Raw genomic sequence first — 17,096 nt, 5'->3', positions numbered from 1 at the left:
TGATATTTGACAAAGGCCCAAAGTCCATTAATTGGGGAAAAGACAGTCTCTTTAACAAATGGTGCTGGCATAACTGGATATCCATCTGCAAAACAACTGAAACAAGACCCATACCTGACACCATGCACAAAAACTAACCCAAAATGGATCAGAGACTTAAATATAAAATCGAAAACAATAAAGATCATGGAAGAAAAAATAGGGACAACACTAGGAGCCCTAATACATGGCATGAACAGAATACAAATCATTACTAGCAATGCACAAACACCAGAAGAGAGACTAGATAACTGCGAGCTCCTAAAAATCAAACACTTATGCTCATCAAAAGACTTCACCCAAAGAGTAAAAAGACAACCTACACACTGGGAAAAAAATTTTGGCTACGACAAATCTGATCAGCATCTAATCTCTAAAATCTACAAGATACTGCAAAATCTCAACAACAAAAAGAAATAACCCAATTAAAAAATGGGCAAAGAATATGAACAGGCACTTCACCAAAGACATTCAGGTGGCTAACAGATACAGGAGGAAATGCTCACCATCATTAGCCATTAAAGAAACGCAAATCAAAACTACAATAAGATACCATCTCACCCCAACAAGGCTAGCATTAATTCAAAAATCACAAAATAATAAATGCTGGAGAGGTTGCGGAGAGACTGGAACACTTATCCACTGTTGGTGAGAATGTAAAATGGTACAATCACTTTGGAAATCGATTTGGCACTTCCTTAAAGCTAGAAATAAAAGTACCATATGATCCAGCCATCCCACTCCTTAGAATATATCCTAGAAAAATAAGAGCCATCACACAAATAGATATATGCACACCCACGTTCACTGCGGCATTGTTCACGACAGCAAAAAGATGAAAACAACCTAGGTGCCCATCAATGGACAAATGGATAAACAAATTACGGTACATTCACACAACGGAATACTAAGCAATGATAAAGAACAAGGATGAAGCCGTGAAACGTAACATGGAGGAATCTGGGGGGCATTATGCTGAGTGAAATTAGTCACAAAAGAACAAATATTATATGAGACCACTATTATAAGAACTCGAGAAAAGGTTTAAACACAGAAGACAACATTCTTTGATGGTTACGAGGGTGGGGAGGGAAGGAGAAGGTTATTCACTAACTAGATAGTAGACAAGAATTATCTTAGTTGAAGGGAACGACAACACATACTACAGGGGAAGTCTGCACAACTGGACTAAACCACAAGCTAAGAAGTTTCCTGAATACAACCAAACACTTTGAGGGACACAGTAGCAGGGGTGGGGGTCTGGGGACCATGCTTTCAGGGGACATCTAGGTCAACTGGCATAACAAAGTTTATTAAGAAAATGTTCTGCATCCCACTTTGGTGAGTGGGGTCTGGGGTCTTAAAGCTAGCAAGCGGCCATCTAAGATGCATCAATTGGTCCCAACCACCTGCAGTAAAGGAGAATGAAGAACACCAAAGACACAAGGAAAGTAGTAGCCCAAGAGACAGAAAGGGCCACATAAACCAGAGACTGCATCAGACTCAGACCAGAAGAACTAGATGGTGCCCGGCTACAACCAATGACTGCGCTGACAGGAACACAACAGAGAGTTCCTGATGGAGCAGGAGAAAAGTGGGGTGCAGAACTCAAATTCTAGTAAAAAGACCAGACTTACTGGTCTGACTGAGACTGGAGGGATCCCGGAAGACATGGCACCCGGACTCTCTAGTTAGCCCAAAACTAAAACCATTCCCAAAGCCAAGTCTTCAGACAAAGATTAGACTGGACTATAAAACAGAAAATGATACTTATGAAGAGTGTGCTTCTTAGCTCAAGTAGATACATGAGTCTAAACGGGCAGTTCCTGCCCAGAGGCGAGATGAGACGGCAGAAAGGGACAGGAGCTGGTTGAATGGAGACGGGAAATCCGCGGTGGAAAGGAGGAGCGTGCTGTCACAGTATGGGGAGTGCAACTCGGGTCACACAGCAGTGTGTGTGTATAAAGTTTTGTATGAGGAACTAATTTGAACTGTAAACTTTCATTTAAAGCACAATAAAATATAATAATAATTTTAAAAAGGTCTCCAATTACAATATGACCTAAATTCCATTACTTCTCTCCAACTATGAAAAATAAAAAGTAGTCTCAGAAACAAGTAAGACTCCCATCTCCCAAATTCAAACATTATGTTCAATCCTCTAATAAACTGACTTTTAGTAATCAATGAAAAAAAAAAGTAGCTATGTGTAAAGTGTCCCAACACACGAAATGTACTAAATAAGAGTTATCTAATCCTCATAATTGGTGGTGCAGTGGTTAAGAGCTTGGCTGCTAACCAAAAGGTTGCCAAGAATGCCTTGTATGACATTTCATTTTAAAGTTTATTTTTTTAAAAAAGGTTAATTTCTTAAAATTAACTCAGATGGTGCCGTGCTGAGAATTAAAACAAATAAAATAAACTTTATCACCCCCGCAAAAAAACAATTCCAACTCATAGCCCCATAGGGCTTCCAAGGCTGTAAATCTTAAGAAAGCAGAAATGCCTCTTTCTCCCACAGAGGGGCTGGCTGGTTAAGTTCAAACCACAGGCCTCTGGGTTTGCAACTGAGCACCTTAACCACTGCGCCACCAGGGCTCCATCATCCCCCCCTTCAAACCCTTTTCTAGGTGCTACTTGGTGATTATAAAATATAAAACACATCACATGTAACTTAAGACTGAGAACGATTTATCCTCTATGAGCTCTAGATACAAAATAAGTTTTTCTAAAACTATCTAATCCCCAAAAGTTTTCCCATTACTTTGAAAAGTTTACTTTCCTCCCCATCTCATCCATTTAGGATTCTTGTCTCCTTTTCTCTTTCCACCGAAAAAGGTATCCCTATGAAATCTATAAATCATCCCAGTGGGAGGCAGCATATCACCGTGTAACAAAGTATTCTAGAGTTAAGCAGAATTGGATTCAAAAGTAGGCTCTGCCACTTACTAGAGTTCAGTGATCTTGGGCAAGTCACTTAACCATTCTGAACCTGAGTAAATCAAAACACCACCAACTACCTTACAGGACTGCTGCAAGAAATAAAAAAATTAAATGTTAGGGAGTCTAGTACAAGTTTCCATGTAGTAGATGCTGTAAATGGAATCCTGTAAATACAAACTTTATTATTACTACAAAGCCAACTCAGGGAAACTGACTAATTCTCTTCCAACATACTGCTCTTGAACATGAATACTAATAATGCAATTCTAATGCAGGGTTACATCTCTAGAAAACCTAAGGTTTTAATTCAATTACTGTTTGAGAACCTGTATAACATACATTGCACAATGAGATAAGGATTCAAAATCAGATAAAAACAGCTCCTAGTCTAGTTATAAGCGATAACTTTGGACAGTCCTCCAAATATTACATTTAAACACTATTTTATACACACACACACATAAAATTCTCTCTCATGTTGGGTCTGCAATTTTTCTGCAGCAACCTAGATAACTGTTTCAGTCTAACTTCAAAGATCAGGAACTAATACCCTACACTAAAGGATCTTTTCTAATATAATCCTGTAGTGTCCAAAAGATCCGTCTGAAATGTTTCAAGTAGAGTATCCAAATATGAATGTAACTACTGAATATTCATCAACGAACAGTAGCAGTTTATGCATTGATATTTAATCAAAACCCAAAAAATACATATATTCAGAGTTGGAAAAATCCATTTGTCATTGACAAGTTTGCTTTTCAAAAACACACCTTCATTCTTCTGCTTCCCTGCCAGCCATTGCTACCATCACTTCCCTCAATTCTCCTGCCAGGAGTAAAGTCTGAGGAATGTCTTTTGGCCTGAATGAGTGGTGGAAAAAGGGAGGGACAGATCCCAAAGGAAAAATATTATGGCTTTTCTAATAGCTCCTACATTTTCTCTAGTTCTTCAGTGTAGAGGGAACTTCTCAAAGGTTCCTGTTCCTAACTATTTTCAATACTATTTCTTTAGACCAAAAAAAACACAGGTCTTTTTTAAGTAAGAGGATATTAAACTTTACACTTTGTAATAACATTCTAAACCCCTACCTGTTGCCACTGAGTAGCTTTCGACTCATAGAGACCCTATAGGACAGAGTAGAACTGCCCCATAAGGTTTCTAAGGAGCGACTCTTGGATTGGAACTGCTGACCTTTTGGTTAGCAGCCAAGCTCTTAACCACTGCACCACCAGGACTCCAATAACATTCTAGTCACCCTGAAGCTTACAATTTAGGTACAAGGCAGTAGACACACTGGTGAGTGGAAAAAGTCTCCTTACTGTTGAAAATAGAAAAAGATTAGAAATCTAAAAAAGAAAATACGTTAATATACATTCCAATCCTGAAATGGAAATACTTCAAAGATAAAATAACCAGACCCACTGCTGTTGAGTAGATTCTGAGTCATAGTGACCCTACAGGACAGAGTAGAACTGCCCCATAAGTTTTCCAAGGCTGTAAATCTACAGAAACCGACTGCCACATCTTTCTCCCTTGGACTGGCTGGTGGGTTCAAACCACCAACCTTCTGGTTAGCAGCCGAGCGTTTTAACCACTGTGTCACCAGGGCTCCTGTCATTTCAAATATACCAAGCCTAAATCATCATATATATAAAATGAACTTAATGAATATAAAATACTGCTACAAAGCAAACTAACATTCCAACAAATACAAGGTCAAAAAATAACATACAAGCATGTATAAACTTAAATTCCTTTAAAATCAAGCATTAGAACTTGAAATAAAGGCACACAAGCATCCCATATAACAGAGTGGTTGCTGACCGCCTCTTTCATTTTTACACAGAACCATGATACCTTTGGATAACAGTTAACTGGTTATACAGGGTGATTATGGGATCTTTTACTTAGTTTACTAACAACCACCAAGGATTTAAATATTCAAAGGCTACATTAACAGTCCTCAATTGTTTTTCCCCCTAAAAATTTTCAGAGTAATCCTTATTTTTAAATACTTGTCACTAATCTCAAACTAAGGACACTGCATCAAAACTGCACTGACCTGAATTGAATGCTTAAAAACGGTTAAAATGGCAACAAATATTTTTGTTACATATATTTTACCACAATAAAAACTTAAAAAAAAAAACAGGCTGACAGCTATTAGTTTTAGCCTAATATTCTTTAGTACATAGTAATCCGGGCAACTGAGGGAGACTCTGGGTGGCGCAAATAGTTAAGCGCTCGACTACTGCCAAAAGGTTGGCAGTTCCAACACACCAAGAGACACCTTGGAAGTCAGGCCTGGCAATTTGCTTCCCAAAGGTCACAATCTTGAAAATCCTATGGAGCACTTCTACTATGCACGCACGGGGTGGCCATGAGTTGGAATGGATTCCACTGGCAACTGCCAACTAACAACAAACCAATCTCACTGCATTTATGTTAAAAAGGGAGTTTAACCCTACTGGAGTGATAACGCCCGATTTAGTATATTCCCTGAGGGCAGAGACTATGTAATCAGTATATTCAGTGTCTCTAGCAGGCACTTTAAGTACCAGCTGATTTAACAATGAATGGACCCTTTGGAGAATCTAATGAAATGCATACATATACATTAAGTACATATTCTCAAAGAGTTCTTGCACCTCCACTCCATCCACTGGCCCCAGTTTAAGAATGAGCAATACTGCATGTAAAACTCAACTGAATTAATTTCATATAATCAAATTTTTTAAAAGTTTTTTCCTACTATAATAACTACGAGGCACGTAAGTTTCTTCATCCAGTCAGAAATGCAATCCCCCTTCAAGCTCTATCTTCTCCTTATGATGCCTTCAATGAGCTAAGTAATTCAAAAGTTAGAAGTCCTGATACATGCTACAACACGGATGACTCTTGAAAACATCATGCTGAGTGAAGTCAGTCAGTCACGAAAGAACAAATATTTCATTATTCCACTTACCGGTATATGAAATATCTAGAATAAGCTAGTGTATAGAGACCTAAATTTATTTCTGTTTACCAGGGTCAGGTGGAAGGGAGGGGAAGAGGGAGACTCATTGCTTAGCAGATACTAAACTTCTGTTAAGTATGGTAGAAAAATTGGGGAAGAGAAAATAGGGATGGTTGCACAACATGATGAACCTAAAGTCACTGAATTGTTGACGTGGAAAATGTTGAAATGGCAAATGTTTAGTTTTATATATATATTTACTACAATAAAAAAATTGAATGATCCTACTTACTGACCTCTCAGTGACACCAACAAAACTTACAAAAGTGAACTAGCTAGGGGAAAAAAACCCATACAAATTACTTAATGAAATATTAAAATAGCCAAGCATGAAAAACTTAAGATCAGCTCTCTACCACCTGCCCCTGGAAGGAAAAGAAAAACAAAAGATCTTAGTTTACAATATTGGTAGAGATCTACAATTATGCTGAAATCAATCCTTTCACCAAATGTTTGAATATACCTTTAGTAATTTTTTTTTTTTTTGGTGAGTGAGAAGGGTACCACAAACAGGCCAGTAATACAAAACAACTGCAAAAGTCAAAATACCAAAAATAAAAAGGACTATTAATTTTATGAAATGACACATCAATCTCTACAAAACTTAACTCTCAAATTGTTACAAAATCAGTTTGACTTCAGATAAATGTCTAAGCTGGACCTTTTTCTTTCTTTTCTAACATTACTTCTCCCTAGTCATAAAATTATTTCTCTTCTTTCTCCATTTTCTCAGAAGAAACTTTCCACAAAAGAACCCTCATGAAATATCATACAATTCACATTTCCTCCTAAGCAAATGATAAAGAGAGTCTGAATAATATTTAAGGAAAACAAAACTCAGATTTAAACAGTAAAACTAGTTCTTTTGGAATTTTCTTTTTTTACTTAGGAGAACCTCAGAAAAGTTGCTTTTCAACATTAACGCATGGGTCACTCTAAGTCACTTGAAAAAAGTTAACTGAAGATTCTACTGGGTTTTAATAAACACTGGAGCTTGTCTTTAACCATTAATCCCATACCAATACAAACTCCCCTAAAAGAATAAAAATAAACTCTTAGAATATAGCAATTAAAGCAATTTTAAATCACTTTCATGCTCACAGAAATTTCTGCAGGGGGTTCAAATCTCTTCCTACCACTTAACTAACTGTGTGACCTTGGGCAAGTTACTTTGCCTCCTTGCACCTAGATTTTCTCTGAAAAAACCAAACCCATTGCCATGGAGCCAATTCGAACTCATAATGACCCTATGAGAAGAGAGTAGAACTGCCCCCACAGGGTTTCCAAAGAGCGCCTGGTGGATTGGAACTGCCGACCTTTAGGTTAGTGACCGAGCTCTTAACCACTGCGCAGCCAGAGCTCCACATCCTCTGAAAAACCAAAAAAACCAAACCCGTTGCCATCAAGTCTATTCCAACTAATAGCGACCCTGCAGGACAGAGCAGAACTTCCCCACAGGGTTTCCAAGAAGCGGCTGGTGGATTCCAACTGCTGACCTTTTGGTTAGCAGCCGAACTCTTAACCACTCTGCCACCAGGGCTCCAACCTCTAAGAAGGGGGCTATTAATTAGTGTCTTCATACATTCTAGTTTATCTGGGTCAGTTCTAGGTTATGCCTATTATCCCAGTATCCCATCCAATTAGTGCCCCCTTTCACTCTCAAAAGTACTCTCAAAAGATTATATGGTCATCCTACCTCATAGGATTAAGTGAGCTTTTAAAAACAAGTAAGGCATTTACAACAGTTTCTGGCATATACTAGGAGTTCAATTAGTGTTGTTGTTGGCTGCCCTCGAGTCAGCCCCCAACTCATGGCTACCCCATGCACAATAAAACGATAAGGCTGGCTGCCTCTTCCTGCACCATCCCCAAGACTGGTTGCAGATCCACGGGGTTTTTACTCCTGATTTTCAGAAGTAGACTGCCAGGCTCAGTCAGCTATGGTCAATGTTAGTCCCTGTCAATGATGTTATAAAATATTTTGAATTATGTAATGAACAGTGCCCCCATAATATTCCTTTCTACAAATAAAATTATGCATTCCTACATTCAACTCTTTAAAAAACAAAATAGCACTAACTGCTTGAAGTCAACACTAACAAATTTATCCCACAGAGATAGCTGTATTATCAACTGCAGTCATAATTTTATCATACATAAATGTTGACAGAGGCTATATTATGGTTACAGGCAGGAAAGTGACTGTGAAAAGTAAAACTTTCCTTAGGGTCAAACCAAATCCTTTAATTTTCTAGCAGCCTTTCTCACCCAGGGTTCCTCACATTAACCACAGAACACAGAAAATAATCTGAGTGAGAGTTTCCTCAGTTGTCCTAAGGATGGTACATAACTAATGTCATTCTACATGTACAAGAGAAAAATTAATTTATTACATACAATGGATGCCTTAGGACATGATTCTGTCATGGAACACCAGTTCTTGGTATTCTTGAAAAACAAAAGGAGAAAATATGGATGGAAAAATTCAATATTGAACAATCAGTCTGAGGACAAGACTGTTTATCACCTGGAAAAATTATTTCCTACAGGATGAAGTTTAAGGAAAAGAACAACATAAAATACCCTACAGGATGAAGCTTAAGGAAAAGAACAACATAAAATACATACATCTGACTCATGACCATGAAAAGCACCAGTATATTCTCCACTAATTTATCTTAGGTCAGAAATCCAACATCCAGCATTCCTTCAGATAAAGAAAACTCTAGTTATAGTTTATGAACAACAGAAGGGAAGAAGAGGGAAAAAAAGAAAACTGAGACTAAGATACTGATCACTAATGAACCTAATAACCTGGAGCAGTGATACCATCACCTGATAAAAATTTCAAGAAAACTTAATAAAGTGAAAAGATAAACTAGAATAGAAAACAGTTAGAAGAAATATTAACACTTAGAAACAGATTTTTACAGTATCATTAAATAACAAAAAAAATTCCCTAAAGAACAATACAGAGCAGTGAATTTACTGAAAGAGTCATCCAAATTTTATTTTCAAATCTAAACACTCAATTAACCAACTGAATGACTGGGCAACTGTTTCCTGACACATTTAACCTCCATTTTTGGATAGAGCATAAATGGTATAGGCGGGAAATCAGTGACATTCTATATATCACAGCATGACTAAAAAAAAAAATTAAGAATACAATTCAACATAGTATCTCACAAACTTTTTTTTAAATAATATTTTATTATGTTTTTGGTGAAAGTTTACACAGCAAGTTAGGTTCCCATTTGACAATTTCCACACAAATTGATCAATGAGTCCCATAAACTTTTGTGTAACAAGTATATTCATATAAACAAAACCAAAGCTCAGGTTCAACTATTTCAACTATTAGTATAAAACACAACTTAGACCTTTTATTGGGTAGCAACTCATACAATCCCATCTAAAAATATGCATCTGCCTTTCTCTATACATGAAAAAGGGAGCTCTGATGGCACGATTGGTTAAGAGCTTGGCTGCTAACCAAAAAGTCAGCTGTTTGAACCCATCAGCAGCTCTTCCAGGAGAAAAGACCTGGTGATCTGCTCCCATAAAGATTACAGCCAAGAAAACCCTATTGGGAAGTTCTACTCTGTCCTACAGGGTCGCTTTGACTCAGAATCGACTCAGCACGCATTGGAATGGACTCACACAACAACATACATGAAAAAGGGAATCCCTGAGTGGCACAAAAGGTTAAGTGCTCAGCTGCTGACCCACCAAGAGGGGCCTCGGAAGAAAGGCAAGGCCATCAAAACCCCAGGGAGTGCAGTTCTCTGACACACATGTGGTCCCCACGAGTAGGAATCAACTGGATGGCAACTGGTATACATGTAAAAAACCTTAATTTTGTAAAATTAATCATTCATGCTTTCTAGTGATAGATAATCCAACACCTAATAAACCACATAAGGGAAACAACTGAGCCCATTAGCATAAAAAGCACAAAGCTTTTGAGGCCAGGCTAATCTGGGTGTGAATCCATGCTGTCGTTTATTAGCATGTGACTTGGGAAAAGTCATTTACTCTGAGCCTCAACTTTCCCATCTGTAAAATAATAATAACCACCTATCTTGCAAGGTGGTAGAGAAGATTAAACAATACATGTTAAAACACATAGCATAGCTATTGGCATGTAAAAGGAACTCAAATGGCAGCTAATTAAAGTTTCTTGGTATCTCAGCATTCAAAAAGTTATAGGTTAAATCCTATTAAAACAAAATGCTGTTCATGCAAAAATATTTTACTTAAAGAGGACTTATTTTTCCCCTCAAACAATGTTCAACAGAATTTAAACTATTTTTTATGAAAGAATTTTACCTGAGTTGTACATTATATTATCCAGAGTTTATAGAAGTCTCCCTGGTTTGTCTCATCAAACGTAGTCAGGTTATTTCTCAATTAAAATAAAAAAGCAAAAACAAACCATTGACATTTTTCATACTCTTTCTTTTAGGTGAGGGGTACCCAAACCAAACTCACTGCCATAGAGTCGATTCCAACACATAGTGACCCTACAGGACAGAGTAGAACTGCCCCATAGGGTTTCCAAGGCTGTAATCTCTACAGAAGCAGACTGCCACATCTTTCTCCCTCAGAGCAGCTGGTGGGTTCTAACAGCTGATCTTTAGGTTAGCAGCTTAACCATTGTGCCACCAGGGCTCCCTCAACTGTAGTAAGCATATGTGAAAAACAGTTCAGGTAGCAGATTACAACAGCTACTAAAGAGATGTAGATTTTTTTAACGCACATACACAAAAATAAATACTATCACCACATACACTGAAGCGGTATATACAACAGCTGCTAAAGAGATGCAGACTTTTTAATGCACATACACAAAAATTAAGACTATTGCCACATACACTGAAGAAGTACAAAATTTGGTTAAATTAAATGCAAAGCAGGCAATTCAAGAGATTAAAAACATCAAACTGAGAATTTTGTTTTCTCACATAGACTTTTAAAGAATTATTGTACAGGAACAATATTAAACCAAATTAAAAGTCCTAAGCATATACCACATATATAAAATTACAAAACAAAAATGTAAAGAACTTTACCAAGAGCCTGTATCTTTTAAGTTCCTTCTTTACCCTCCAAGACTAGTCACATTTCAACATCTACTAATAACCCACAACTAACTGGGACTATTCCTTTCCTTTCAAGCTGTGCTCTCCAACTCTCAAAGAGAATAGTACTCCACTATACAGTAAACTGTTGAGTTCAAGTCTTTGAATAATCTACTAATAGTGATATGGAAGTGCTGAAGTGCTAATACAAAGGCAGATTTTTTTAAAATAAACATGTGAAACAAAAAAATTCACAACACTGAGATGTTATCCAGCTGAGCTGTAATGGACATCTGTACCCATTTAATGCAAATTTAATGTAAATTTTAAGCTCAGATGTTAACTTGCAGCATAGAAAACTGAAGTCTTCTAGCTATTATAAAGAACCCAAAAACAAAAAGAACAGGCTATCTACTGTTTACTGTGGATGGTATCAGTTAAACATGCAGAATATTAAGCATTACTAAACGGTTGAGGGCATATTTTCACATCTAGCCCTATAGTCCCCAAGGATAGATCTGAGCTTGAGCCATCTCCCCACCCTACCCACCCATTTCAATTCACAGGTCCTCAGGCCATCCTATGTAAATGGCTGATAAGTCAATAAGGTTGAAAAGATTGAAAAAGCAATGTAAAATTTCATTCAAATCTTATTTGAGTGTTTGAACTTTAAGAAATCGTAACTAAATATAGGCTTCGAAGTTACCAAACTCATAACTATTATTTGTTAGTTTGGTAGTTTAGCTGTTGCCTCATCACAACAAAACAAATCTGTGGGAGGAGGAAGGGAGATGTATTGCTTAAAGGGTACTGAGTTTCTGTTAAGGGTGATGAGAAAACTTGGCAACAGATAGTGATGATGGTTGCACAACATGATGAACATAATTAATGTCTCTGGATTGTACATATAAAAACAGTTTAAATGGCAAATGTTTTGTTATATACACATTTCAGCACAATAAAATTTAAAAAGTGGGGGGGGAATAAATCTGATGCCCCAATCCTCATCATCTAAGATTATATTTGCATACAATTAAAAATTTGAAATATTTAATGTATTCCCTTAACATCATTCTAAAGCCAAAATGTTGAACAATTAAGAAATGTCTGTTCCCACAGTGGGGTGAAATTTTGCTATAATTATTAGGAAACATACTCCACCAAGTATATAAATTAAAAATCCATTATTTTGAATTCCCTTTAGAAATTTGACATATATTCAAATAAACATCACACAGGAATAAAACCTGACCCTGACCAATACAAACTGCCGAAAGTAAAGCACTTACCTTAAAAAGAATTTAGGAGCAGTTCACAAATACACTATTAAATAAGGCGATTAAGAGTTTTTAATTGCAGTGCACTGTTATTGTTGACGGTAACGGTAAGAACTTTCTCCAAAAAAAAATTAAAATATTTTATAATATGAGCTTTTAACTAGTTACAGCACTAGATCATTAAAAGAGGTGGGTGAGTGAGTGATTTAAATCATTTTTAAGTATAAACATTCATTTTCACATTAGTTTTAAAAAAGAGAACCAACTTCCCCCCACTGCCAGTCCAATACACCTTAAAATACTAGTTACTTCACAGTGGGAAAGGATGGCTAATAAGCACATTTCTTTCCCAATCCTCTTTTCTACCCATTCATTAAACACCAAATACTGAAAAGTGAATTCAACTCCTACCTCCATATTCCTACCAGGAATGCACCCTACAAACACCCCAATCCCTTCCACTGTCACTTATTCCAACTGTCAAAGCCCCACCTATTAATAGTAAATCCCTTTCATACTGACTCACTTTAACTTCAACTTGATGAAATAGACACCCAGCAGAATTTACAAAATTTGCAAATGGAATTTTCCTATTTTAAAACGATTAAAATAGGAAGTAAAAGTAGAGCATATTCAGACTAAGTTATAAACATTTAAAGTTAAACCAATATATAAGCATTTATGTTGCTTATTCTGTAACTGGTTCAGTTCACATATTTTTCTTTAAATTTGTAGGCCAGGCATTGTGTAATTACTTATACACATGGCTAAGTTTTCCGTGCAAATAAATTTGATAAGTAAACACAAACTTAAGTCATTACACCAAGATTGCAAGAAAACTTGGAAATTTTTCAAATTTTTTCTCTTTAATTATGGAAAATTTCAAGTAAACACAAAAACAGAGAGAATAGTACAATGAGATCTCCTGTATTCATCATTCAGCTACAATCATCCCTCCATTCAAGGCCACTTTTGTTTCATCTCTACCTCCCACCTACTCTCTCCTCCCATTATTATCTTCAAAAAAGAATTAAGACGAAGACACTGTTCTCAATAAGTACACCGAGAAAAATCTAAAGATAGAGAAAGTATCAAAGCTTAGCAAGTTAAGAAGTCAAGAATCCAACTATGTAACTGTGCTGCCACCCTCCACAACTCCTTGTTAGGCGATAAATTTAAGAATTCATTTAAAAACAAAAAAATAATCATCTTTAAGAATTTTAATGAAGTCCACAAAACCCAAAGGACATATTTAAAATCACATCTAACAGGAGTATGTGATGAAAATTAACTCAAACATCTGCAATTAGCTCACATTCATGTAGCACCTTAGCTCAAAACGAAAAAGCCTGACTATTTAACATAATGTGTCATAAAATTACAATTCAGCCACTTGAAAAACCGCTGAACACTTATGCCTTAACTGGTCCTTCTGATCCGCAATTATAGATTGATATCAACGTAGAAAGAAAACTAGGCATTTTAACGTAAAGTGGTTTAAAATGTTCAAAATTAGCCCCACTGTTCATTGGAAAATATATGAAAGCAAGTCTAAACTACCTGAATTGTATGTCATTAAACAGAAATGTATCCACTTTCCATGGCCGTCATTTTTTTTTTTAATAAGTTCGCATATACCCTTAAACACAACGCGCTAGGCTCCAGATAGAATTAGGAGACCGCCTCCTGCTTATGCTCCTAACCAATACGCAAAGAGAGAAGGTTGGCATGAAAGTGCTGCGAGGACAGTAACAAACACCAGCAGCTCCCGAGCAGGCCCTGTTAGAGCCAGGAATGACGCACTTCGGTAACCCGACTCTTTCTCCCCTCCACCCCCGCCCCCAGCAGCGGTGCTGACACCGCCAACAGCCCGGAGTAGGAAAAAAGACAACAGAAAAAAAGGCAGAGGCTGGACCGCACCGGGTTTCATGAAGAAACCTCGATTATTCCTCTTTCGACACTTAACTACTAGGACTAAACAGGAAAAGAAGCTTCGCGCTTAAGCAAGTCCCATCATGGTGGTTTAAGAGTCACTAAATTAAGCTGATAATGAGTCCAGTCCACAGAGACAAATACAGGGTGTGGCTGCCGTGAAATACGGCAGTCCGTGGGAGAAAGGGGTATGGAATTTACACTTGAGTGTGAAGGGAAGATGGGGCTTGACGGGGGGTGGGGGGAGAGGCGGCCCGCGCATTTTAAGGAACCACTGCATATCAGCACAGGTTCTTCGTTTACTTAAACCTAGCCCTACAGATCAAAAGTCCCTAATAGATATTATATAAACCATGTAAACTTTCAATAGCCATTTAACTAAACATCATGACCCGCAATTTAAAAACTACACCTAAGAGGGAAGGCGGGGGAGTGATAGTCAACAACATAAAAACATTTCTAGGCCACGGAGGAGAAAGTCTCACAATCCGGATGAAACTACGAAATGCAATATTAAAAATTAAAGCTGAACATTGCAGCACATATACCAAAAAAAAAAAAAACACACACACACGATAGCCCATTACAGTTTAGAATTAAAAAGAAAATGACATATACACCAAGGGGGAGGGGAAACTAAATGTCTAAAGTACAGCGGTTTACAAAAAAAAAAAAAAAAACTAGAGGCAAAACAAGACTTTCTCGCGACCAAAAACAAACAAAAAAAAAAAGCAGAAATCAACAATACGTTTACGAATGTAGGCCAGAAGAAAATGGGAACGGGGCTCAAAGTTTTGCGGAACTACTTGATGCTGTTTCCCACACCTTCTCTCTCCCATGGCCCATCCGACCCGTTTCGTCTAAAATCACCAGCCAACGATCACCGTATGTGTTATAGAAGTAAAAGAGAAAAGGGGGAGGAAAAAAAAAGTCAATCCCAAGCAAGAAGAAAAGTGTGGAGAGAAAAAAGCAGATGCTGCCTACCTGGGGCAAGGATCAGCTCAGTTCGTGCCTTGAGAAAGACAAGTGCGGGTGGGGGTGGGAACGAAAAGCAGCACTAAAACTAAAACAAAAGTGGCGCCAAAACCCCCCAACAAACAGCCTTCCACTCCCGCCCTTCCCCCCTCCTCCCCTGCCAGGCAGGCAGGGCCCCCTTGGGGGCAAGGTCTGCACGCGGGGGCCAATACGGGAAGACCCCAACGTCTTGATAAAATTGTTGCCCAAAGAAAACTGACCGAAGTCGGTCCTCGGAAGGGATGGAGAGATCGATGCCAATCGCTTTCCCAAGCAATTCCCCCACCACGCGCTGGAGATGATGGGGCGGGGGAGAAGCCAAGGGGCCCGTCACATGAATGTTGTTCCCTCTCTAGGAAGGGAGGAAGAGAGGGAGGGAGAGGAGGAGGGAGGGAAGGAAGGAAGGGAAGGCAGAAGGGAGGGGGCACGAGGGAGGGGTGTGATCAGAGTAGATTTTCCCTCGCCTCCCTCGGTCCGAGGCCCAAATATACACAACTGAGCCTCCGCTTTTTCCCCTCCCCCCGTAGTTCCCAGCACCACCATTTTGCTCTCTTCCTTCCCCTCACCACGATACCGCGCTCTCCCCCACCCCGACCACAGCCTCCCCGGCTTTCCTCCCCCGGCTACGGTTCGCACCCCACCCCACCTCTAGTTTTGGCTCTCCTAGGCTTAAGAGCCTTCCGGGGAAAAGGAACCTAAACCTAAAGCTACACAGGGAAGCGGAGCCTCCATCTTGCGCTGCTCCGCGTTCTCCATTTTGGGCCACCCATGGTGGGGGGGGGGTCCTCTGTAGAGGCCCCGAGGGAGAGTTGGACGAGGGAAGGAAGAGAAAATCTTCAGCGAGGGTAGTAGAAAAGAGAAGTCCTGCGGTAGAAAGCCACTCTAGGAGTAGGAGGTAGGGACAAGGGGGGCTGTAAGTTCCTTGGTAGTGTTGGGGTAGCGACTGGGCAGAAGGGAGAAAGGAGGGTTGGGGGTTATGCGGGGGCGAGGAAGATTCTCCCGGCTTGACTTAGCCAGCCACTCGCTCCACGGGTGCCCCGGATGGGGGCAAAGGAAGAAGAGGGGAAATTAAACTGCAATAGAGTATCCAGCCTCTTTCCCTCCCAACACCTCTCTCTTGCCCTATTTCAACAACACACACCTCACGGTGGGCCCCGCGCCCTCCGGGTGCCCCTCCAAACTTCTAGAAGCTTCGCCTCCGCCATTTTATAACTTACCTCCCCCCTCAGCGTACACAGAGGCAGCAACGAGACTGTTCGCCTCCCCCACTCCTCCTTCCTTCTTTCTCAGGCCGGGGGCTTCTTCACCCCTGGGCTGGTACAAGATTTTTCCCCTTCCTCTTCTTTACACCCTCGAATTCTACTCAGGGACGGAAGCTCCCGCGGTTCTAGAGCGGTGGGGGGTTTTGAAAGTGGCGGTCGGATCCGGCGGGTTTTTTTTTTTTTTTTTTTTTTTTTTTTTTTTTTGGTGGCGCTTCGGGATTGTTTGGGGTGTTCGCTCTTCGGCGACTTGGAGGCGAATGGACCGCGCAGGCGCCATCTGTCGGCCACGAGCCCGCGCCCGGCTCCCGTTGGGAGGGAGCGGCATCTAGCGGCAGCGGACTGGCGCTGCAACGCCTGTCTCGCAATGCTCCCACCCAGCGTCCTCCTCCCAAGCACCAACCAATCGCGGTCGACTAACTCCTGGGTTCAGCGTCTCCGACACCGCCTCCAAACGAAGCGCCCGCAGGGGCGCGCCGCCGAGTGGGGTAAACAAGGTGCCGTGCCCGCGCCTGACTTACTCATTCGTTTG

At 39.5% G+C, this 17,096-nt stretch overlaps 1 protein-coding gene across 5 annotated transcripts in view; it reads right to left on the bottom strand.

The window, feature by feature from the left end:
- Window positions 1–16,726, bottom strand: part of STAG2 (STAG2 cohesin complex component) — a 138,285-nt gene extending 121,559 nt beyond the window's left edge. Inside the window, exon 1 of one of the 5 annotated variants that reach the window (XM_004379591.2) lies at window positions 16,523–16,726. The gene's annotated coding sequence lies outside the window, so the exon portion shown is untranslated. Of the gene's footprint in view, window positions 1–15,275; window positions 15,379–15,526; window positions 15,654–15,951; window positions 15,976–16,446; window positions 16,470–16,522 lie in introns of those variants that run through there. The other 4 variants (XM_023734281.1, XM_023734280.1, XM_023734277.1 and 1 more) reach the window with 4 other exon arrangements.
- Between the last annotated feature and the right edge of the window lie 370 nt (window positions 16,727–17,096).

This window comes from Trichechus manatus, unplaced genomic scaffold (genome assembly GCF_000243295.1).
Source record: "Trichechus manatus latirostris isolate Lorelei unplaced genomic scaffold, TriManLat1.0 scaffold00066, whole genome shotgun sequence".
NCBI lineage: Eukaryota > Metazoa > Chordata > Mammalia > Sirenia > Trichechidae > Trichechus > Trichechus manatus.
Note: the sequence above shows the minus strand (reverse complement) of the source record. Positions and strands in the feature narration are given on the sequence as shown.